Genomic DNA, 24,235 nt, shown 5'->3' on the forward strand with positions numbered 1-24,235 from the left:
GTAAATGGCCTTTGCCCAATGGGCCATATGTCTTCGTCCAGGTGGCAAGCCTCATGAAGGAGGACTCGGGTAGTTTTGTAAGTAAGACTGTCTAAGGCAAGGAGACCAGGAGGGGTGGGGGCTAGCTGAGAAGCCAACCCTCTTAGCTAAACTGGTAGTGGAACAAGTTGGTGCCTATGGAAGGGACGGTTCAGTGAGAAAAGCAGGATTGGGCCCAGGCGGGCAGGCAACAGACAGAGAGATTGGAAAACAGGTTGGAAAATTTTGAGGGTGTAGTGGAAGGAAGGAGTAAGTAAGTGTAAGCATGGGGATTTCAAATACCCAGGACTTACTTGGAATGGTGATTTAAGTTAATAAAAGTGGCTGTTGGGAGACAAGCAAGTGATTTAAGGGAGTGAGAAGTTAACTCTGTAGTTGCTGAAGAAAACAGCAGTTGAACTTTGTAAAAATGCTAAAGAGGAAAGTTCTTGGTGTCTTTGAAATGTTTGTAAATAAATTGAGGCAAAGAAATTGTTAATTACAATCATGTAGAATTTAGTTGAATTAGCTGAAGATTGTAGACAATGCTATGTAATTGAAATTTTATTAGGCTGTAAGGGCACTAGAAGTAGTGATATTTTCTTTCAGTGTTTAAAGCAACAGTTAAAAGTAAAAAGCAAGCCAGAAAGCATCTGTATTAATGCAAATTATCTAACTGATAAGGTAGGAGCCACTAAAACCTGGGCTGCCTATGAAACACATAAAATATGGGATAAATCCTCTGTTTTTCCTGAAATCAACAAGGGTATTTGTCTATTTTAAGCAATGATTGACTGCCCAGAAGGGGTAGACCTCTGTTTTTTTTTCTTTCAGATAATCAGAGAAAACTGATGCCAACTGAACAGCATTCAACGTACCATGCATTTACTGGCACAATAGGAATTATGTTTTGTGTTCTATGTTCTGTCTTGTGGTGTTTGTCTTGTTGCCGGAATTGTTGTGTTTAGTGTTTTCATGGGATGGTCTGGTTTGGAATCAGGCAAAAAAAAGGTTAAATTAAAATGCACATATTTGTTTTGTTCAACTTGCAATACAAAGTGTTTAAATAAATCAGGACAATGTGATATATTAAAGTCTAATGCTTTTCCTTAAGTAAGAAAAAGAAATTTCATTGGCCAAATTGTTAATTGTAAAAAATTGTTGTTAAAATTTGCATACCAACAGTCTTTGAAAGCAAGGACATGAAAAGTTAACCCACTCCCCATATTGTACATGAGATCCTTCTGGCTACCTGAGATTTCTAGCCAGAGGGCTGGGGATCGTGGGAAGCTATTGGACTAGAGGTTGTATTAAGTGAACTCCTCAAAGTGGGTGTGCTTGTCCTGGCCTGTTGCTCCAAAGTTCTGTAATAAAGTTATTTTAGTGAAAGGGTATATGTGGCATACATTGAATAATAAGACTAATGTACTGTATAATGACAATGTGTAGGGTGTTCATTGTCGGGAAAAAAGTGTATAAGTAAAAAGTGAAAGTTTCCTTTGCAGGTTAAAAGAAGCCAAGAAGGAAAAAAGGACAAAGAACAGAATGAATTAACTGAAAAAATAAAATAAAATAGCTAGTTCAGGCTATAGTTAAGATACTGATTCCATTCAAGAACACTGCTCACAGTTAAGACTTGGTTAACAACCAGGAAAAGGAGAGCTTGAATTTGCCCATGCACCTATGAGATCTGAAAAACACTGCCAGGCACTAATGAAATGTGTTAAGTTTCTTTTCTCACAGGTAAGGAGTCACTACCCAAAGACCCTAGCAGCCCTGTCACTCCTTACAACCAGGAGACGGGATTGATGTAAAGGTCCACCAACGAAAGACTGCCTTGGATCCATGCTGGAAAGGCCCTTAAGTCCTGATGACTATCAACACCGCTGTGAAGTGCCAAAGACTGACTGTTTGGACCCATGATTCTCACTGCAAAAAAACCCCTCCAACTCGGGAGAATTCTCCTACTGATGATTAGCCTATTTCTCCTTCTAGCTCCACTGTGTCTTCTGGACAGTAGGGAAAAAGTACAAGGTGACCTGCTAGTAACCTCTCCCTTGTCCACCGACAGATCTATTGTGCCTTTGAATTTTTCTACAAAAAGCAAAGCCATTACAGGGTTATGTGCTAGTAACCTCTGCCCTATATGATGCTGCACCACGACTGTTTTGGGAAAGAAGAAGGAACACTCACTCCACTGAAATTGCCAAAGTCCAGGAATTCCTGACTAGAAAGCACATTAAGAACTGACCCTGGTGAAGAAACAAAGAATTGTACACTGGCAGAAAAAATTTGTGGGACCCATGCTTGGGCATGTGGTATTAATTGGATTTTGGGGTTTATTCTACAGGCTGTGCCCTGTGTTCTGGAGAAATTCTTCAGCATGTATTGGATTTTAAATAACAAGTACCCGAAGAGTTTGTTCTGCCACTGGAAATTTTACCTGTATTGAAACCATTCCAGTGACTAATAATGTAACCCCCTCCTATGCTATTAATGTCAATGCCTTTTAAAAATACCTAAAATAGTTATATAACAAATGTAATATAGTACTACACCAAGGAAAGATGGTATTAAATATCACTGAGGCTGGGAAGGCATTGCAGTGGGATCTAGTATGTTTAGGAATTCAGAATTTCCTGAATGACCAGCTGATGGCCATTCGGAGTGATCTTGAATACCAGAGTTGGCCCACTGCCCTTACAGACACATCAGCAGTACCATCTGATCTGTGGTCATGGAGATATACTAAAGACTTTCTGGGTGGAAGTGTGAACATTTACAGTGCTCCTTCCAAGCATTTGGACCGGGAAGTGTGGGCTTCCACATACCGAATCCTGATAGGTCTATGGGGAGGATGCACATGAAACTGGATTATTCACCGAAACATCTGGTAAATTAGACCACTTGGTATACCTAACTGATTTATAGTCAGTGTCCCAATCCCTTAGTTGTGAGACAAACAGAATTCCACTCTTTTGTCCGTGCACTCATTCCTGGATTGTGGGTGGCTAAGCTCAAGAGAGCAGTTGTAAATATTTCTGCAGAGCTTAAAAAAACAGCTAATGCGTTAATAGACGCTTTCCAAAAGTTGCAACGAAAGACTGATGAAGTAGCAAAAGTAACTTTGCAAAATAAACGTGTGCTAAATGCCATGAATGCTAAATTAGGGAGAATCTTGTGCTCGCATCGGGGAAAAATGTTGCTTTTCTGTTAGTAACTCTGGCTTAATTTACAAGGATTTACAAGCTATTAAGAATGTTCTGTTGTTTTCCATGCTATATCTTTTGGTCACACTTTTAATTTTAAGGACCTGCACTCAGACCTTGGGTCATGGTTTACTAGCCTCTCGCGTACAATTGTTAAATGAATATGTGTCCCAAGAATCCCATTATGGTCCTCTACGGACAAAGGGGGGATTGTTAGGCCTGAATAAAGATATAGCAGACAAAACCAGGTATGCCAACCTGACCAAAGTCAGGCTAACAGAGGTTTGTGGGTAATCCCTGAGTGGAAAACACTGAGAAGCAGCAGCATGTCTCACAAGCGCTGGGAAAAAGTGAGATAAAAGAGAAGCTGCGTTCCTGGCATAGTACCAGATGTGCTGTGTTCGGGCAGCTCCTGCAAAGAACTGATAAGAGCCCTAGTTTCCCAGCCTCCTTGTTTTCACTCCCTGTTTTTTTTCTTTGTTTGTTTTTAACTCCCCTACATTTCTAACTTTAGGCATGCATGTATACTAAAGGTGTCTAGTTTCTAGTTGTTAGAAGAAGGGGGTGAGTTGCTCCAGTGAATAATTTATGACGCGATGGAACTGTCTATATAGGCTTACACTAAGATGTAAAGAGGGGGCTGGTTCTCTCGGGAGACGACCTGCTCTCATATTGATGCGTGCACTTGTCAATAAAGAGCTTTTGATCGGACCTTGCTGGTGTTGCCTGTCTCCCTCGAGGTCAGACAACGAACTTTGCCGTCGGGGTTAGAGTCCCTGACAATCTTTTCGCTGTTCAAGCTTATTTAACAATATTTCAGCTTTTTTTTTTAGCGAGGATTTACCCCCTCCAACACCTCCTGAATAACAAAGTCCGATAAACTCCCCTGAACTTTAGCAGGCTGAAGCTCCTGTTGCTCTTCCTCTTGCTCGTGGGGGGAAAGAAAGAGGTTTCATTTAGTCTTTTCCATTTCACCACGCCTGGCCAATACCAGGTATCTTTGCAGAACTCCCTCGTAGAGCTTAGACATTTCGCAATTGGATAAACTGTTTCTTTGCAGACTGTCTTCCATTTCTGAATACAATTGGCGAGTGGGTGTGGTTCTGATATTTTCTTCACCGCTAGAAGCCCGCTTTATTTGCTCTTACTCGTGGCTAGGAACTAGGTACATTTTTTCAGCGTGTTGCATTATCTGTTAATTAAAAGGCTTGACAGCAGGGGGAGTCTAAAGCTTAACAAAGGGCCAATAAAGCCACAGCTTTGTTTTACAATAAGCTTTTTTCTTTTCAGGGATAGCTTTTTATCGTTTAGCGTTTTAAAAAAAATTCGGTTTTTTTTAAAGGATGCTTCTTTGTCGAGGTTTTAGAGGAACGTTTCCTTTTAAAGTGTTAAGCGCTATTACTGAGATGACCGCTATTAGGTCGTCAGAAGCCGTACAGAGAATAGCCTTTCTTTGAGGCGGCTTGGGTTTGATAAGAAATTTTAAGAGAGCCAGCTTTTTTTTGCACACTGTTAGACATGTTCGTTCGGGCGGCGATTTTTTTTAAATGGAAGAGTAATAAAAAATAACTATTTTTATGGATGTTTTAAAAAGCTTTCAAAATTAAATTTTTCACTGTTTCCTGAGTTAAGTGTGATTCCTTTTAATTTCATACAGGTTTTACCGCTGGACAATTTGTACCTGTATGTTTTAGTTCCCGCGGACACAAACTCCACAATGTGTTCATCTGGGGGTATTTCGCTAGTTAAATCGCCTAAATAATCCCCTAGGGGTGGATTCCATTCCCCTTCTTTACTTACAAAAATTACAGAATCCGTATCATGATAAAGACAGCGCTGCTGTAAACGATCTAACAAGCGGTAGAGCTCTAACCGGGCATAAGCTGTGCTGAAGCACGATATAAAGACGTTAGTCTTTCTGGAATGGGTGCATGTGTTCTTTTGCGTACTTCCAAGACACTACGACTGTGTCATCATCAGTAAACTTGCGCGATGACAGATCGTAATAAGGTACAAAATGTACTTGAAGAGCTCGTCTGGGTCCGTTACTGTACTAGTGTTAGTCAAATTTGTTCTCTGACCAAATTTTCCCCACAAGGAATTTAAAAACAGCTTTGAGATTTGTCTTCATGCCGGGTTTACCTTAATTTTGTTTAGACCCAGACTCACACCTTCTTTTTCATGATACTCTTTAACGTACTCTTCTTTTTTAAACTTGTCCTTTACACGAGTGAGGGAACCCCGAGGCCTCTTGTTTGTTTTTGTCTTAGGTGTATCTGAAAACTGGGCATCTGAAGAGCTGTTAAAATGCCAGACTTCGTAAATTTCAGCGATTTTGTACCCTTTGTTTAAAGCCTCCACCAACTCTATTGTGCACCAAGTCTCTGTTAAAGTCCCTGTTAAAGCCCTCTCCTCCTGACTGTGCCCGCAGGGGTCCTTTTGTTTTGTTTCTACACAAAGGGCGCACAGGGGAAACATTAGTTTACCATCAACCCAGTATGGTAACACGGGAAAATACAAAACCTCTTGGAGGGTACAGTTTAACCTTGGCAATGCCAAAGTACTGTCAGATATCCCCAAACCCTCATAAACAATAACGGGATGTCCCACAGGGTATTGTTTAGTTTTGTTAACAAAAGAGTAGAGGCTGGTAAAATCGTAGTAATGAACCTGCTCATTAGGCTGCGGTTTGTAATAAAGGCAAATGGCGTTTGTTCTACCACCGTAAAGGGCGTCTCTAGGAACCAAAGGCTGTGGCAGCTTTTTTTCTCGTAAAAAATTTGCTAGCATAGCCTGCCACTTTGCTATCGTTTGCTAGCATAGCCTGCCACTCGTGTTCCCACACGGTCCTTACCTCAAACCCCTGGCTTTCTAAAAGTTCAGCCGTAATGAGGGTTCAGTTGTACAGCTGTCCGTAGGTTGCCTTAAGCAACGGGTTGTAATCATTTTCGCAATAGCAGATGGGGCACTGGTGAAAAAAACACGTGTTAAATTCAAAGGCCGTGGGTTTACCAGCTATAACCTCGTAACCGTCCAAAAAAATAGGACCCCATTTTAAACTCGCCACCCTGCAAAGCGTGTTGAATGTAAATATTCTCAGTGTGGGCTACGTACATCAATCGCTGAATGACCGGCGTGGAATATCTCTTCTGCTCTTTGTGGTAATTGTTTAAAGGCAAAAGGGCTATGGTTTGCGGTTTTAAAAAAATTAAACCGGTACATGGCCATGCAAACCGAGGCTAATGTGAGGTGCTGAAAGGGATATATACACTTAGTAACCACCTCCTCATTATCCTTTCCGGGGTTTTTAACAATATGCTTTTCTGTCCTTTTTGTAACTTCGTTTCTGAAACAGTCACAAGCCTCTCGAAAAATTTCAACATCTTTTTATAATAATAGCGTAGCTGTTTTTGAAGATCAAAGCTGTTTTGGCGATTGTCCTGGTACCAGTTTAAAAATTCCTTTTTTTCTTCAGGCATCATGTAGTCTACTCCAAATACTCTATTTCGGGCACAGGTCCCATATAGTTTTGATTTTTAACGGTGTTAAATATGTCACCCTTTAGGCGTCCTCTTGTTAGCGAAGGAATAAGAGCCGGTTACCCCCCCTGACTAAATCAAGCATGTGAGACCCCTCAATCGCTTTCCCTTGGTACACAAAACGGCCGTTATCAGCCCAAGAAGAAATATCTTGTTAGTCCTGAATAAAGATATAGCCGACAAAACCAGGTATGCCAACCTGACCAAAGTCAGGCTAACAGAGGTTTGTGGGTAATCCCTGAGTGGAAAACACTGAGAAGCAGCAGCATGTCTCACAAGCGCTGGGGAAAAGTGAGTTAAAAGAGAAGCTGCATTCCTGGCATAGTACCAGATGTACTGTGTTCGGGCAGCTCCTTCGAAGAACTGATAAGAGCCCTAGTTTCCCAGCCTCCTTGTCACTCCCTGGTTTTTTTCTTTGTTTGTTTTTAACTCCCCTATATTTCTAACTTTAGGCATGCATGTATACTAAAGGTGTCTAGTTTCTAGTTGTTAGAAGAAGGGGGTGGGTTGCTCCAGTGAATAATTTATGACGCGATGGCACTGTCTATATAGGCTTATACTAAGATGTAAAGAGGGGGCTGATTCTCTCGGGAGACGAGCTGCTCTCTATTAATGCGTGCACTTGTCAATAAAGAGCTTTTGATCGGACCTTGCTGGTGTTGCCTGTCTCTCTCGCGGTCAGACAATGAACTTTGCCGTCGGGGTTAGAGTCCCTGATATCTTTGGCGACTCCGCCGGGACCAGTCTGACTCTCCGGCAGGGGATCGGACCCTGAGGCAACGCAGGGCGCATTCTCCAGTTTAGAGGAGCCTTGCCTGGTGATCTGATCTCTGCGTTGGTGATAAGGCGTGTTCTGTGAACCAGCTGAAGCTCGTAGAAATCCAGCAACGTCCACCTACTTAGGTCTGGGTTAGAGTCCCAGTCCAGGTCTGGATTAGAGTCCCAGCCTGGGTTTGAGTCCCAGTCCAGGTGTTTGAGTCCCCGGAGAGGTAAGCGAGCGCTCGACGCGGGGAGGTGGAGGTTAGAGTCCCTTTACCTCGACCCGGGAAAGAGGGGTTAGAGTCCCTTCATTAAAATGGGACAAATTGGCGATAAGTGCCCGGGGGACGCCCCGTTGTCTCTGATACTTAGAGATTGGAAAGAGATTTCTGAGCCAGCTAGCCTAATTAAATTTAAGATAAGAAATCTGTATTGGATCCAATGGCCATCATTAACCTTTCATTTGTCCCCGGCTAGAGACTGGCCGGAGGGTGAAACCTTTTCCACGGATAGGAAGAACTGCTTAAGGGATATTTTGCTTGATCTTAGGCCGGGACAAATGGAGGGATGGATAGCTTTTGAAGCTGTTTGCATGGAAAGCTCTTGTAAAAAAAATCCCCCACCATATGCTTCAGAGCCGCACCGGGAGGAGGACAATTTTGTTCCTGTTTTTCCCCGCCTGATGGAGTGCAAAGATTCAAATGCAGGTTAGGGACAGTTCAGGGACAGAGGAGAATCACCCCCTCTGTGCAGCCTCCAGCCAGCCTTTTGCAAACTTGGTCAGGGACTGCTTTTCAAACACCCCCAATATTACAGCAGCCCTCGTCCTTGCCCTTGTGGACCCCCACTAGGTTACTTAACTCCATGAGGGAGAATGTTTCTGAGACACCCCTGATATGACAAGCCTCGCTGAGAACTTATCTGGTTCTACTGGTTGCTGGGGAACATGAGATGGTTTTACCCATATCCTGTTTGCAACTTCAAATTTGTTTAACTGGCAGTGCACTATGCCTCACTTATGAGACAATCCTGAGGCAGTGGAAAGAATGTTCTGCACAATCTTTTTCACTCATGTGCCCACTTGGGCAAATGTAAATCAGTTATTAGATACTCTCATGACAAAAGATGAAAGACAAAAAGTAAAAGAAAAATCTGCAGCTCATTTGAATGCACCTTGGCTAATTACTGACCCTAACTGGAATCCCAATAATCCAGCTCAAAAGACAAAGTTGGATGGATTTTTAAAAGCTGTTTTGAATGGTATTAGAGATGCAGGGGAGGCTACTCCAAATTGGAGCAAGGTGACTGCTTGTGTTCAGCATCCAGATAAGCACCTCTCTGACTTTTGTGCTCGACTGATTTGTGAAGTTAAAAAGCATGGGAATTTAAATCCTGAAACTGATCATGGAAAGGAGATGGTTAAAATGGTTTTCATGTCACAATGTGCAAAGGATATTGCAAAGAGATTTAGAGAGCATCCAGATGGTACGCAAGGGAAAAGTTTGTCTAAAGTAGTTAGCATTGCTACTAGAATGTTTAATGGGAAAGAGAAAAAGAAAGAAAAAGACATAAGGAACGGGTTAATTTAAAAATCATCTTGGTCCCGGGATGGAAGGAGGGGGTTGCTTTGCGTTCAGGGTCAGGAATCGGCGCGGACTGTGCTTGGTGCAGGGAGGGGCTGCTTTCGGCCCCAGCTGGCTGTGAAGGAACAAATATAGACAGAGGCGAAGCAAAGGAAATACAAGTTACAGAACTGAAATTACATTTGCAAAGCTTAACTGTCCAGTAAGATCCAACAGAGTGCCTTTGTGACCCTGGAGTCGGTGTGACTTGGTGACACCAAAGAAGCCACAGGCAGCCGACCTGGACTGGAATCTCTGAAAGAGATGCCGCAGGAGATTCCAGGGTGTAAGAGAACAGCCCTCCCAAGAGCAGAAGCATGTTGGAAATTCTGGACGAGCTGTAAGCAGGATAATCTCCCTTCCACCTCACCCCCTCCTCTGAACATTATACACAGAAGTGGCCAGTCTGAACGTACATGTGTGAGTAAGAAAGGAGCTTCGGGCTTGGGGCATTAATATTTTCCTGAGTGATGTGGGAGCGTTCCCAACACTCTCCGTTGTTGTTTTATTATTTTATTAATGAAGCTTTAAAATTCAGTTATATGGTGTGTTTTCTTTATCTTCCCCCAACGATCCTGTAGTGTCAGCCTGATCACCTGACATGAGAGATAGATTGGTAACAGAAATTTGTCACAGTTTGGTGAGCAATTAAGAAGAGGGGAGTCCTGCAGAATTTACACCATCTATTTGCTTTACCCTTGTTATTTTGTGTTTGCTTTGCTTGGTACTGTTCGTGTTATATGCTGAGAACTGCATGAGTGAAAGTGAGTCCTAATAGGATAAGGAAACTCTATCTGGTTCTGGTTCTGTTCTATTTAACCAGTTACTGTTGGATTTTTTTGCTCTGTTCATTTGGGTGTTAGGAGTGTGGGCGGAACTGAACCTCTCGTTCGTAATTCCTCGGAGTGGAAGCCATGTGTGCGAGAGAGCTCTGACGTGGAATTGAGATCCTTCTGTCCCGTCCCCTGTAGCGGTCAGTGTATAAGCAATGGAAAAGTCTGGCTTAAACTGTAATTCCCTCTGCTCTCTGTGTAATTCTCTTTTCTGTTTAAGTGTCAAACAGATGAATGAGTCTCTGGGTAAACCCTCTAAGAATAGTCCTTTAACATTATATGTTAAGTAAATGGCCTTTGCCCAATGGGCCATATGTCTTCGTCCAGGTGGCAAGCCTCATGAAGGAGGACTCGGGTAGTTTTGTAAGTAAGACTGTCTAAGGCAAGAGACCAGGAGGGGTGGGGGCTAGCTGAGAAGCCAACCCTCTTAGCTAAACTGGTAGTGGAACAAGTTGGTGCCTATGGAAGGGACGGTTCAGTGAGAAAAGCAGGATTGGGCCCAGGCGGGCAGGCAACAGACAGAGAGATTGGAAAACAGGTTGGAAAATTTTGAGGGTGTAGTGGAAGGAAGGAGTAAGTAAGTGTAAGCATGGGGATTTCAAATACCCAGGACTTACTTGGAATGGTGATTTAAGTTAATAAAAGTGGCTGTTGGGAGACAAGCAAGTGATTTAAGGGAGTGAGAAGTTAACTCTGTAGTTGCTGAAGAAAACAGCAGTTGAACTTTGTAAAAATGCTAAAGAGGAAAGTTCTTGGTGTCTTTGAAATGTTTGTAAATAAATTGAGGCAAAGAAATTGTTAATTACAATCATGTAGAATTTAGTTGAATTAGCTGAAGATTGTAGACAATGCTATGTAATTGAAATTTTATTAGGCTGTAAGGGCACTAGAAGTAGTGATATTTTCTTTCAGTGTTTTAAAGCAACAGTTAAAAGTAAAAAGCAAGCCAGAAAGCATCTGTATTAATGCAAATTATCTAACTGATAAGGTAGGAGCCACTAAAACCTGGGCTGCCTATGAAACACATAAAATATGGGATAAATCCTCTGTTTTTCCTGAAATCAACAAGGGTATTTGTCTATTTTAAGCAATGATTGACTGCCCAGAAGGGGTAGACCTCTGTTTTTTTTTTCTTTCAGATAATCAGAGAAAACTGATGCCAACTGAACAGCATTCAACGTACCATGCATTTACTGGCACAATAGGAATTATGTTTTGTGTTCTATGTTCTGTCTTGTGGTGTTTGTCTTGTTGCCGGAATTGTTGTGTTTAGTGTTTTCATGGGATGGTCTGGTTTGGAATCAGGCAAAAAAAAGGTTAAATTAAAATGCACATATTTGTTTTGTTCAACTTGCAATACAAAGTGTTTAAATAAATCAGGACAATGTGATATATTAAAGTCTAATGCTTTTCCTTAAGTAAGAAAAAGAAATTTCATTGGCCAAATTGTTAATTGTAAAAATTGTTGTTAAAATTTGCATACCAACAGTCTTTGAAAGCAAGGACATGAAAAGTTAACCCACTCCCCATATTGTACATGAGATCCTTCTGGCTACCTGAGATTTCTAGCCAGAGGGCTGGGGATCGTGGGAAGCTATTGGACTAGAGGTTGTATTAAGTGAACTCCTCAAAGTGGGTGTGCTTGTCCTGGCCTGTTGCTCCAAAGTTCTGTAATAAAGTTATTTTAGTGAAAGGGTATATGTGGCATACATTGAATAATAAGACTAATGTACTGTATAATGACAATGTGTAGGTGTTCATTGTCGGGAAAAAAGTGTATAAGTAAAAAGTGAAAGTTTCCTTTGCAGGTTAAAAGAAGCCAAGAAGGAAAAAAGGACAAAGAACAGAATGAATTAACTGAAAAAATAAAATAAAATAGCTAGTTCAGGCTATAGTTAAGATACTGATTCCATTCAAGAACACTGCTCACAGTTAAGACTTGGTTAACAACCAGGAAAAGGAGAGCTTGAATTTGCCCATGCACCTATGAGATCTGAAAAACACTGCCAGGCACTAATGAAATGTGTTAAGTTTCTTTTCTCACAGGTAAGGAGTCACTACCCAAAGACCCTAGCAGCCCTGTCACTCCTTACAACCAGGAGACGGGATTGATGTAAAGGTCCACCAACGAAAGACTGCCTTGGATCCATGCTGGAAAGGCCCTTAAGTCCTGATGACTATCAACACCGCTGTGAAGTGCCAAAGACTGACTGTTTGGACCCATGATTCTCACTGCAAAAAAACCCCTCCAACTCGGGAGAATTCTCCTACTGATGATTAGCCTATTTCTCCTTCTAGCTCCACTGTGTCTTCTGGACAGTAGGGAAAAAGTACAAGGTGACCTGCTAGTAACCTCTCCCTTGTCCACCGACAGATCTATTGTGCCTTTGAATTTTTCTACAAAAAGCAAAGCCATTACAGGGTTATGTGCTAGTAACCTCTGCCCTATATGATGCTGCACCACGACTGTTTTGGGAAAGAAGAAGGAACACTCACTCCACTGAAATTGCCAAAGTCCAGGAATTCCTGACTAGAAAGCACATTAAGAACTGACCCTGGTGAAGAAACAAAGAATTGTACACTGGCAGAAAAAATTTGTGGGACCCATGCTTGGGCATGTGGTATTAATTGGATTTTGGGGTTTATTCTACAGGCTGTGCCCTGTGTTCTGGAGAAATTCTTCAGCATGTATTGGATTTTAAATAACAAGTACCCGAAGAGTTTGTTCTGCCACTGGAAATTTTACCTGTATTGAAACCATTCCAGTGACTAATAATGTAACCCCCTCCTATGCTATTAATGTCAATGCCTTTTAAAAATACCTAAAATAGTTATATAACAAATGTAATATAGTACTACACCAAGGAAAGATGGTATTAAATATCACTGAGGCTGGGAAGGCATTGCAGTGGGATCTAGTATGTTTAGGAATTCAGAATTTCCTGAATGACCAGCTGATGGCCATTCGGAGTGATCTTGAATACCAGAGTTGGCCCACTGCCCTTACAGACACATCAGCAGTACCATCTGATCTGTGGTCATGGAGATATACTAAAGACTTTCTGGGTGGAAGTGTGAACATTTACAGTGCTCCTTCCAAGCATTTGGACCGGGAAGTGTGGGCTTCCACATACCGAATCCTGATAGGTCTATGGGGAGGATGCACATGAAACTGGATTATTCACCGAAACATCTGGTAAATTAGACCACTTGGTATACCTAACTGATTTATAGTCAGTGTCCCAATCCCTTAGTTGTGAGACAAACAGAATTCCACTCTTTTGTCCGTGCACTCATTCCTGGATTGTGGGTGGCTAAGCTCAAGAGAGCAGTTGTAAATATTTCTGCAGAGCTTAAAAAAACAGCTAATGCGTTAATAGACGCTTTCCAAAAGTTGCAACGAAAGACTGATGAAGTAGCAAAAGTAACTTTGCAAAATAAACGTGTGCTAAATGCCATGAATGCTAAATTAGGGAGAATCTTGTGCTCGCATCGGGGAAAAATGTTGCTTTTCTGTTAGTAACTCTGGCTTAATTTACAAGGATTTACAAGCTATTAAGAATGTTCTGTTGTTTTCCATGCTATATCTTTTGGTCACACTTTTAATTTTAAGGACCTGCACTCAGACCTTGGGTCATGGTTTACTAGCCTCTCGCGTACAATTGTTAAATGAATATGTGTCCCAAGAATCCCATTATGGTCCTCTACGGACAAAGGGGGGATTGTTAGTCCTGAATAAAGATATAGCCGACAAAACCAGGTATGCCAACCTGACCAAAGTCAGGCTAACAGAGGTTTGTGGGTAATCCCTGAGTGGAAAACACTGAGAAGCAGCAGCATGTCTCACAAGCGCTGGGGAAAAGTGAGTTAAAAGAGAAGCTGCATTCCTGGCATAGTACCAGATGTACTGTGTTCGGGCAGCTCCTTCGAAGAACTGATAAGAGCCCTAGTTTCCCAGCCTCCTTGTCACTCCCTGGTTTTTTTCTTTGTTTGTTTTTAACTCCCCTATATTTCTAACTTTAGGCATGCATGTATACTAAAGGTGTCTAGTTTCTAGTTGTTAGAAGAAGGGGGTGGGTTGCTCCAGTGAATAATTTATGACGCGATGGCACTGTCTATATAGGCTTATACTAAGATGTAAAGAGGGGGCTGATTCTCTCGGGAGACGAGCTGCTCTCTATTAATGCGTGCACTTGTCAATAAAGAGCTTTTGATCGGACCTTGCTGGTGTTGCCTGTCTCTCTCGCGGTCAGACAATGAACTTTGCCGTCGGGGTTAGAGTCCCTGATATCTTTGGCGACTCCGCCGGGACCAGTCTGACTCTCCGGCAGGGGATCGGACCCTGAGGCAACGCAGGGCGCATTCTCCAGTTTAGAGGAGCCTTGCCTGGTGATCTGATCTCTGCGTTGGTGATAAGGCGTGTTCTGTGAACCAGCTGAAGCTCGTAGAAATCCAGCAACGTCCACCTACTTAGGTCTGGGTTAGAGTCCCAGTCCAGGTCTGGATTAGAGTCCCAGCCTGGGTTTGAGTCCCAGTCCAGGTGTTTGAGTCCCCGGAGAGGTAAGCGAGCGCTCGACGCGGGGAGGTGGAGGTTAGAGTCCCTTTACCTCGACCCGGGAAAGAGGGGTTAGAGTCCCTTCATTAAAATGGGACAAATTGGCGATAAGTGCCCGGGGGACGCCCCGTTGTCTCTGATACTTAGAGATTGGAAAGAGATTTCTGAGCCAGCTAGCCTAATTAAATTTAAGATAAGAAATCTGTATTGGATCCAATGGCCATCATTAACCTTTCATTTGTCCCCGGCTAGAGACTGGCCGGAGGGTGAAACCTTTTCCACGGATAGGAAGAACTGCTTAAGGGATATTTTGCTTGATCTTAGGCCGGGACAAATGGAGGGATGGATAGCTTTTGAAGCTGTTTGCATGGAAAGCTCTTGTAAAAAAAATCCCCCACCATATGCTTCAGAGCCGCACCGGGAGGAGGACAATTTTGTTCCTGTTTTTCCCCGCCTGATGGAGTGCAAAGATTCAAATGCAGGTTAGGGACAGTTCAGGGACAGAGGAGAATCACCCCCTCTGTGCAGCCTCCAGCCAGCCTTTTGCAAACTTGGTCAGGGACTGCTTTTCAAACACCCCCAATATTACAGCAGCCCTCGTCCTTGCCCTTGTGGACCCCCACTAGGTTACTTAACTCCATGAGGGAGAATGTTTCTGAGACACCCCTGATATGACAAGCCTCGCTGAGAACTTATCTGGTTCTACTGGTTGCTGGGGAACATGAGATGGTTTTACCCATATCCTGTTTGCAACTTCAAATTTGTTTAACTGGCAGTGCACTATGCCTCACTTATGAGACAATCCTGAGGCAGTGGAAAGAATGTTCTGCACAATCTTTTTCACTCATGTGCCCACTTGGGCAAATGTAAATCAGTTATTAGATACTCTCATGACAAAAGATGAAAGACAAAAAGTAAAAGAAAAATCTGCAGCTCATTTGAATGCACCTTGGCTAATTACTGACCCTAACTGGAATCCCAATAATCCAGCTCAAAAGACAAAGTTGGATGGATTTTTAAAAGCTGTTTTGAATGGTATTAGAGATGCAGGGGAGGCTACTCCAAATTGGAGCAAGGTGACTGCTTGTGTTCAGCATCCAGATAAGCACCTCTCTGACTTTTGTGCTCGACTGATTTGTGAAGTTAAAAAGCATGGGAATTTAAATCCTGAAACTGATCATGGAAAGGAGATGGTTAAAATGGTTTTCATGTCACAATGTGCAAAGGATATTGCAAAGAGATTTAGAGAGCATCCAGATGGTACGCAAGGGAAAAGTTTGTCTAAAGTAGTTAGCATTGCTACTAGAATGTTTAATGGGAAAGAGAAAAAGAAAGAAAAAGACATAAGGAACGGGTTAATTTAAAAATCATCTTGGTCCCGGGATGGAAGGAGGGGGTTGCTTTGCGTTCAGGGTCAGGAATCGGCGCGGACTGTGCTTGGTGCAGGGAGGGGCTGCTTTCGGCCCCAGCTGGCTGTGAAGGAACAAATATAGACAGAGGCGAAGCAAAGGAAATACAAGTTACAGAACTGAAATTACATTTGCAAAGCTTAACTGTCCAGTAATATCCAACAGAGTGCCTTTGTGACCCTGGAGTCGGTGTGGCTTGGTGACACCAAAGAAGCCACAGGCAGCCGACCTGGACTGGAATCTCTGAAAGAGACGCCGCATGAGATTCCAGGGTGTAAGAGAACAGCCCTCCCAAGAGCAGAAGCATGTTGGAAATTCTGGACGAGCTGTAAGCAGGATAATCTCCCTTCCACCTCACCCCCTCCTCTGAACATTATACACAGAAGTGGCCAGTCTGAACGTACATGTGTGAGTAAGAAAGGAGCTTCGGGCTTGGGGCATTAATATTTTCCTGAGTGATGTGGGAGCGTTCCCAACACTCTCCGTTGTTGTTTTATTATTTTATTAATGAAGCTTTAAAATTCAGTTATATGGTGTGTTTTCTTTATCTTCCCCCAACGATCCTGTAGTGTCAGCCTGATCACCTGACATGAGAGATAGATTGGTAACAGAAATTTGTCACAGTTTGGTGAGCAATTAAGAAGAGGGGAGTCCTGCAGAATTTACACCATCTATTTGCTTTACCCTTGTTATTTTGTGTTTGCTTTGCTTGGTACTGTTCGTGTTATATGCTGAGAACTGCATGAGTGAAAGTGAGTCCTAATAGGATAAGGAAACTCTATCTGGTTCTGGTTCTGTTCTATTTAACCAGTTACTGTTGGATTTTTTTGCTCTGTTCATTTGGGTGTTAGGAGTGTGGGCGGAACTGAACCTCTCGTTCGTAATTCCTCGGAGTGGAAGCCATGTGTGCGAGAGAGCTCTGACGTGGAATTGAGATCCTTCTGTCCCGTCCCCTGTAGCGGTCAGTGTATAAGCAATGGAAAAGTCTGGCTTAAACTGTAATTCCCTCTGCTCTCTGTGTAATTCTCTTTTCTGTTTAAGTGTCAAACAGATGAATGAGTCTCTGGGTAAACCCTCTAAGAATAGTCCTTTAACATTATATGTTAAGTAAATGGCCTTTGCCCAATGGGCCATATGTCTTCGTCCAGGTGGCAAGCCTCATGAAGGAGGACTCGGGTAGTTTTGTAAGTAAGACTGTCTAAGGCAAGAGACCAGGAGGGGTGGGGGCTAGCTGAGAAGCCAACCCTCTTAGCTAAACTGGTAGTGGAACAAGTTGGTGCCTATGGAAGGGACGGTTCAGTGAGAAAAGCAGGATTGGGCCCAGGCGGGCAGGCAACAGACAGAGAGATTGGAAAACAGGTTGGAAAATTTTGAGGGTGTAGTGGAAGGAAGGAGTAAGTAAGTGTAAGCATGGGGATTTCAAATACCCAGGACTTACTTGGAATGGTGATTTAAGTTAATAAAAGTGGCTGTTGGGAGACAAGCAAGTGATTTAAGGGAGTGAGAAGTTAACTCTGTAGTTGCTGAAGAAAACAGCAGTTGAACTTTGTAAAAATGCTAAAGAGGAAAGTTCTTGGTGTCTTTGAAATGTTTGTAAATAAATTGAGGCAAAGAAATTGTTAATTACAATCATGTAGAATTTAGTTGAATTAGCTGAAGATTGTAGACAATGCTATGTAATTGAAATTTTATTAGGCTGTAAGGGCACTAGAAGTAGTGATATTTTCTTTCAGTGTTTTAAAGCAACAGTTAAAAGTAAAAAGCAAGCCAGAAAGCATCTGTATTAATGCAAATTATCTAACTGATAAGGTAGGAGCCACTAAAACCTGGGCTGCCTATGAAACACATAAAATATGGGATAAATCCTCTGTTTTTCCTGAAATCAACAAGGGTATTTGTCTATTTTAAGCAATGATTGACTGCCCAGAAGGGGTAGACCTCTGTTTTTTTTTTCTTTCAGATAATCAGAGAAAACTGATGCCAACTGAACAGCATTCAACGTACCATGCATTTACTGGCACAATAGGAATTATGTTTTGTGTTCTATGTTCTGTCTTGTGGTGTTTGTCTTGTTGCCGGAATTGTTGTGTTTAGTGTTTTCATGGGATGGTCTGGTTTGGAATCAGGCAAAAAAAAGGTTAAATTAAAATGCACATATTTGTTTTGTTCAACTTGCAATACAAAGTGTTTAAATAAATCAGGACAATGTGATATATTAAAGTCTAATGCTTTTCCTTAAGTAAGAAAAAGAAATTTCATTGGCCAAATTGTTAATTGTAAAAATTGTTGTTAAAATTTGCATACCAACAGTCTTTGAAAGCAAGGACATGAAAAGTTAACCCACTCCCCATATTGTACATGAGATCCTTCTGGCTACCTGAGATTTCTAGCCAGAGGGCTGGGGATCGTGGGAAGCTATTGGACTAGAGGTTGTATTAAGTGAACTCCTCAAAGTGGGTGTGCTTGTCCTGGCCTGTTGCTCCAAAGTTCTGTAATAAAGTTATTTTAGTGAAAGGGTATATGTGGCATACATTGAATAATAAGACTAATGTACTGTATAATGACAATGTGTAGGTGTTCATTGTCGGGAAAAAAGTGTATAAGTAAAAAGTGAAAGTTTCCTTTGCAGGTTAAAAGAAGCCAAGAAGGAAAAAAGGACAAAGAACAGAATGAATTAACTGAAAAAATAAAATAAAATAGCTAGTTCAGGCTATAGTTAAGATACTGATTCCATTCAAGAACACTGCTCACAGTTAAGACTTGGTTAACAACCAGGAAAAGGAGAGCTTGAATTTGCCCATGCACCTATGAGATCTGAAAAACACTGCCAGGCACTAATGAAATGTGTTAAGTTTCTTTTCTCACAGGTAAGGAGTCACTACCCAAAGACCCTAGCAGCCCTGTCACTCCTTACAACCAGGAGACGGGATTGATGTAAAGGTCCACCAACGAAAGACTGCCTTGGATCCATGCTGGAAAGGCCCTTAAGTCCTGATGACTATCAACACCGCTGTGAAGTGCCAAAGACTGACTGTTTGGACCCATGATTCTCACTGCAAAAAAACCCCTCCAACTCGGGAGAATTCTCCTACTGATGATTAGCCTATTTCTCCTTCTAGCTCCACTGTGTCTTCTGGACAGTAGGGAAAAAGTACAAGGTGACCTGCTAGTAACCTCTCCCTTGTCCACCGACAGATCTATTGTGCCTTTGAATTTTTCTACAAAAAGCAAAGCCATTACAGGGTTATGTGCTAGTAACCTCTGCCCTATATGATGCTGCACCACGACTGTTTTGGGAAAGAAGAAGGAACACTCACTCCACTGAAATTGCCAAAGTCCAGGAATTCCTGACTAGAAAGCACATTAAGAACTGACCCTGGTGAAGAAACAAAGAATTGTACACTGGCAGAAAAAATTTGTGGGACCCATGCTTGGGCATGTGGTATTAATTGGATTTTGGGGTTTATTCTACAGGCTGTGCCCTGTGTTCTGGAGAAATTCTTCAGCATGTATTGGATTTTAAATAACAAGTACCCGAAGAGTTTGTTCTGCCACTGGAAATTTTACCTGTATTGAAACCATTCCAGTGACTAATAATGTAACCCCCTCCTATGCTATTAATGTCAATGCCTTTTAAAAATACCTAAAATAGTTATATAACAAATGTAATATAGTACTACACCAAGGAAAGATGGTATTAAATATCACTGAGGCTGGGAAGGCATTGCAGTGGGATCTAGTATGTTTAGGAATTCAGAATTTCCTGAATGACCAGCTGATGGCCATTCGGAGTGATCTTGAATACCAGAGTTGGCCCACTGCCCTTACAGACACATCAGCAGTACCATCTGATCTGTGGTCATGGAGATATACTAAAGACTTTCTGGGTGGAAGTGTGAACATTTACAGTGCTCCTTCCAAGCATTTGGACCGGGAAGTGTGGGCTTCCACATACCGAATCCTGATAGGTCTATGGGGAGGATGCACATGAAACTGGATTATTCACCGAAACATCTGGTAAATTAGACCACTTGGTATACCTAACTGATTTATAGTCAGTGTCCCAATCCCTTAGTTGTGAGACAAACAGAATTCCACTCTTTTGTCCGTGCACTCATTCCTGGATTGTGGGTGGCTAAGCTCAAGAGAGCAGTTGTAAATATTTCTGCAGAGCTTAAAAAAACAGCTAATGCGTTAATAGACGCTTTCCAAAAGTTGCAACGAAAGACTGATGAAGTAGCAAAAGTAACTTTGCAAAATAAACGTGTGCTAAATGCCATGAATGCTAAATTAGGGAGAATCTTGTGCTCGCATCGGGGAAAAATGTTGCTTTTCTGTTAGTAACTCTGGCTTAATTTACAAGGATTTACAAGCTATTAAGAATGTTCTGTTGTTTTCCATGCTATATCTTTTGGTCACACTTTTAATTTTAAGGACCTGCACTCAGACCTTGGGTCATGGTTTACTAGCCTCTCGCGTACAATTGTTAAATGAATATGTGTCCCAAGAATCCCATTATGGTCCTCTACGGACAAAGGGGGGATTGTTAGGCCTGAATAAAGATATAGCAGACAAAACCAGGTATGCCAACCTGACCAAAGTCAGGCTAACAGAGGTTTGTGGGTAATCCCTGAGTGGAAAACACTGAGAAGCAGCAGCATGTCTCACAAGCGCTGGGAAAAAGTGAGATAAAAGAGAAGCTGCGTTCCTGGCATAGTACCAGATGTGCTGTGTTCGGGCAGCTCCTGCAAAGAACTGATAAGAGCCCTAGTTTCCCAGCCTCCTTGTTTTCACTCCCTGTTTTTTTTCTTTGTTTGTTTTTAACTCCCCTACATTTCTAACTTTAGGCATGCATGTATACTAAAGGTGTCTAGTTTCTAGTTGTTAGAAGAAGGGGGTGAGTTGCTCCAGTGAATAATTTATGACGCGATGGAACTGTCTATATAGGCTTACACTAAGATGTAAAGAGGGGGCTGGTTCTCTCGGGAGACGACCTGCTCTCATATTGATGCGTGCACTTGTCAATAAAGAGCTTTTGATCGGACCTTGCTGGTGTTGCCTGTCTCCCTCGAGGTCAGACAACGAACTTTGCCGTCGGGGTTAGAGTCCCTGACAATCTTTTCGCTGTTCAAGCTTATTTAACAATATTTCAGCTTTTTTTTTTTAGCGAGGATTTACCCCCTCCAACACCTCCTGAATAACAAAGTCCGATAAACTCCCCTGAACTTTAGCAGGCTGAAGCTCCTGTTGCTCTTCCTCTTGCTCGTGGGGGGAAAGAAAGAGGTTTCATTTAGTCTTTTCCATTTCACCACGCCTGGCCAATACCAGGTATCTTTGCAGAACTCCCTCGTAGAGCTTAGACATTTCGCAATTGGATAAACTGGTTCTTTGCAGACTGTCTTCCATTTCTGAATACAATTGGCGAGTGGGTGTGGTTCTGATATTTTCTTCACCGCTAGAAGCCCGCTTTATTTGCTCTTACTCGTGGCTAGGAACTAGGTACATTTTTTCAGCGTGTTGCATTATCTGTTAATTAAAAGGCTTGACAGCAGGGGGAGTCTAAAGCTTAACAAAGGGCCAATAAAGCCACAGCTTTGTTTTACAATAAGCTTTTTTCTTTTCAGGGATAGCTTTTTATCGTTTAGCTTTTTAAAAAAAATTCGGTTTTTTTTTAAAGGATGCTTCTTTGTCGAGGTTTTAGAGGAACGTTTCCTTTTAAAGTGTTAAGCGCTATTACTGAGATGACCGCTATTAGGTCGTCAGAAGCCGTACAGAGAATAGCCTTTCTTTGAGGCGGCTTGGGTTTGATAAGAAATTTTAAGAGAGCCAGCTTTTTTTTGCACACTGTTAGACATGTTCGTTCGGGCGGCGATTTTTTTTTAAATGGAAGAGTAATAAAAAATAACTATTTTTATGGATGTTTTAAAAAGCTTTCAAAATTAAATTTTTCACTGTTTCCTGAGTTAAGTGTGATTCCTTTTAATTTCATACAGGTTTTACCGCTGGACAATTTGTACCTGTATGTTTTAGTTCCCGCGGACACAAACTCCACAATGTGTTCATCTGGGGGTATTTCGCTAGTTAAATCGCCTAAATAATCCCCTAGGGGTGGATTCCATTCCCCTTCTTTACTTACAAAAATTACAGAATCCGTATCATGATAAAGACAGCGCTGCTGTAAACGATCTAACAAGCGGTAGAGCTCTAACCGGGCATAAGCTGTGCTGAAGCACGATATAAAGACGTTAGTCTTTCTGGAATGGGTGCATGTGTTCTTTTGCGTACTTCCAAGACACTACGACTGTGTCATCATCAGTAAACTTGCGCGATGACAGATCGTAATAAGGTACAAAAATGTACTTGAAGAGCTCGTCTGGGTCCGTTACTGTACTAGTGTTAGTCAAATTTGTTCTCTGACCAAATTTTCCCCACAAGGAATTTAAAAACAGCTTTGAGATTTGTCTTCATGCCGGGTTTACCTTAATTTTGTTTAGACCCAGACTCACACCTTCTTTTTCATGATACTCTTTAACGTACTCTTCTTTTTTAAACTTGTCCTTTACACGAGTGAGGGAACCCCGAGGCCTCTTGTTTGTTTTTGTCTTAGGTGTATCTGAAAACTGGGCATCTGAAGAGCTGTTAAAATGCCAGACTTCGTAAATTTCAGCGATTTTGTACCCTTTGTTTAAAGCCTCCACCAACTCTATTGTGCACCAAGTCTCTGTTAAAGTCCCTGTTAAAGCCCTCTCCTCCTGACTGTGCCCGCAGGGGTCCTTTTGTTTTGTTTCTACACAAAGGGCGCACAGGGGAAACATTAGTTTACCATCAACCCAGTATGGTAACACGGGAAAATACAAACCTCTTGGAGGGTACAGTTTAACCTTGGCAATGCCAAAGTACTGTCAGATATCCCCAAACCCTCATAAACAATAACGGGATGTCCCACAGGGTATTGTTTAGTTTTGTTAACAAAAGAGTAGAGGCTGGTAAAATCGTAGTAATGAACCTGCTCATTAGGCTGCGGTTTGTAATAAAGGCAAATGGCGTTTGTTCTACCACCGTAAAGGGCGTCTCTAGGAACCAAAGGCTGTGGCAGCTTTTTTTCTCGTAAAAAATTTGCTAGCATAGCCTGCCACTTTGCTATCGTTTGCTAGCATAGCCTGCCACTCGTGTTCCCACACGGTCCTTACCTCAAACCCCTGGCTTTCTAAAAGTTCAGCCGTAATGAGGGTTCAGTTGTACAGCTGTCCGTAGGTTGCCTTAAGCAACGGGTTGTAATCATTTTCGCAATAGCAGATGGGGCACTGGTGAAAAAAACACGTGTTAAATTCAAAGGCCGTGGGTTTACCAGCTATAACCTCGTAACCGTCCAAAAAAATAGGACCCCATTTTAAACTCGCCACCCTGCAAAGCGTGTTGAATGTAAATATTCTCAGTGTGGGCTACGTACATCAATCGCTGAATGACCGGCGTGGAATATCTCTTCTGCTCTTTGTGGTAATTGTTTAAAGGCAAAAGGGCTATGGTTTGCGGTTTTAAAAAAATTAAACCGGTACATGGCCATGCAAACCGAGGCTAATGTGAGGTGCTGAAAGGGATATATACACTTAGTAACCACCTCCTCATTATCCTTTCCGGGGTTTTTAACAATATGCTTTTCTGTCCTTTTTGTAACTTCGTTTCTGAAACAGTCACAAGCCTCTCGAAAAATTTCAACATCTTTTTATAATAATAGCGTAGCTGTTTTTGAAGATCAAAGCTGTTTTGGCGATTGTCCTGGTACCAGTTTAAAAATTCCTTTTTTTCTTCAGGCATCATGTAGTCTACTCCAAATACTCTATTTCGGGCACAGGTCCCATATAGTTTTGATTTTTAACGGTGTTAAATATGTCACCCTTTAGGCGTCCTCTTGTTAGCGAAGGAATAAGAGCCGGTTACCCCCCCTGACTAAATCAAGCATGTGAGACCCCTCAATCGCTTTCCCTTGGTACACAAAACGGCCGTTATCAGCCCAAGAAGAAATATCTTGTTAGTCCTGAATAAAGATATAGCCGACAAAACCAGGTATGCCAACCTGACCAAAGTCAGGCTAACAGAGGTTTGTGGGTAATCCCTGAGTGGAAAACACTGAGAAGCAGCAGCATGTCTCACAAGCGCTGGGGAAAAGTGAGTTAAAAGAGAAGCTGCATTCCTGGCATAGTACCAGATGTACTGTGTTCGGGCAGCTCCTTCGAAGAACTGATAAGAGCCCTAGTTTCCCAGCCTCCTTGTCACTCCCTGGTTTTTTTCTT

This window comes from Gopherus evgoodei, chromosome 4 (genome assembly GCF_007399415.2).
Source record: "Gopherus evgoodei ecotype Sinaloan lineage chromosome 4, rGopEvg1_v1.p, whole genome shotgun sequence".
In the NCBI taxonomy this organism is placed as follows: Eukaryota; Metazoa; Chordata; order Testudines; family Testudinidae; genus Gopherus; species Gopherus evgoodei.